Below are 590 nucleotides of genomic sequence, written 5' to 3'. Positions count from 1 at the left end.
CCGGGGATTGTTCGAGTATGAACAACTGACGGTTCATCTTGTTGCTCAGATTAGGTAATTTTCTTTCCAAAAATCTTTTTCAAAAATTTTTCTTTTTTATTTTTCGTTTTTCCAAACTATATTTTCGAAAAAAATTAATAAAAATACAAAAAAAATTAGAAAATCATAAAAATCAAAAATATTTTGTGTTTCTTGTTTGAGTCTTGTGTTAATTTTAAGTTTGGTGTCAATTGCATGATTTTAAAATTTTTCTTGCATTTTTTTCGAAAATTCATGCATTCATGGTGTTCTTCATGATCTTCAAGTTGTTCTTGACAAGTCTTCTTGTTTGATCTTGATGAATTCTTAATTTGTGTTGTTTGTTGTTTTTCATGTGCATTTTTGCATTCATATTTTCCAAGCATTAAAAATTTCTAAGTATGGTGTCTTGCATGTTTTCTTTGCATCAAAATTTTTCAAAATTATGTTCTTGATGTTCATCATGATCTTCAAAGTGTTCTTGGTGTTCATCTTGACATTCATAGCATTCTTGCATGCATCTTGTGTCTTGATCCAAAATTTTCATGTTTTGGGTCATTTTTGTGTTTTTC

The sequence above is a fragment of the Arachis duranensis genome, chromosome 10 (assembly GCF_000817695.3).
Source record: "Arachis duranensis cultivar V14167 chromosome 10, aradu.V14167.gnm2.J7QH, whole genome shotgun sequence".
Lineage (NCBI taxonomy): Eukaryota > Viridiplantae > Streptophyta > Magnoliopsida > Fabales > Fabaceae > Arachis > Arachis duranensis.
Note: the sequence above shows the minus strand (reverse complement) of the source record.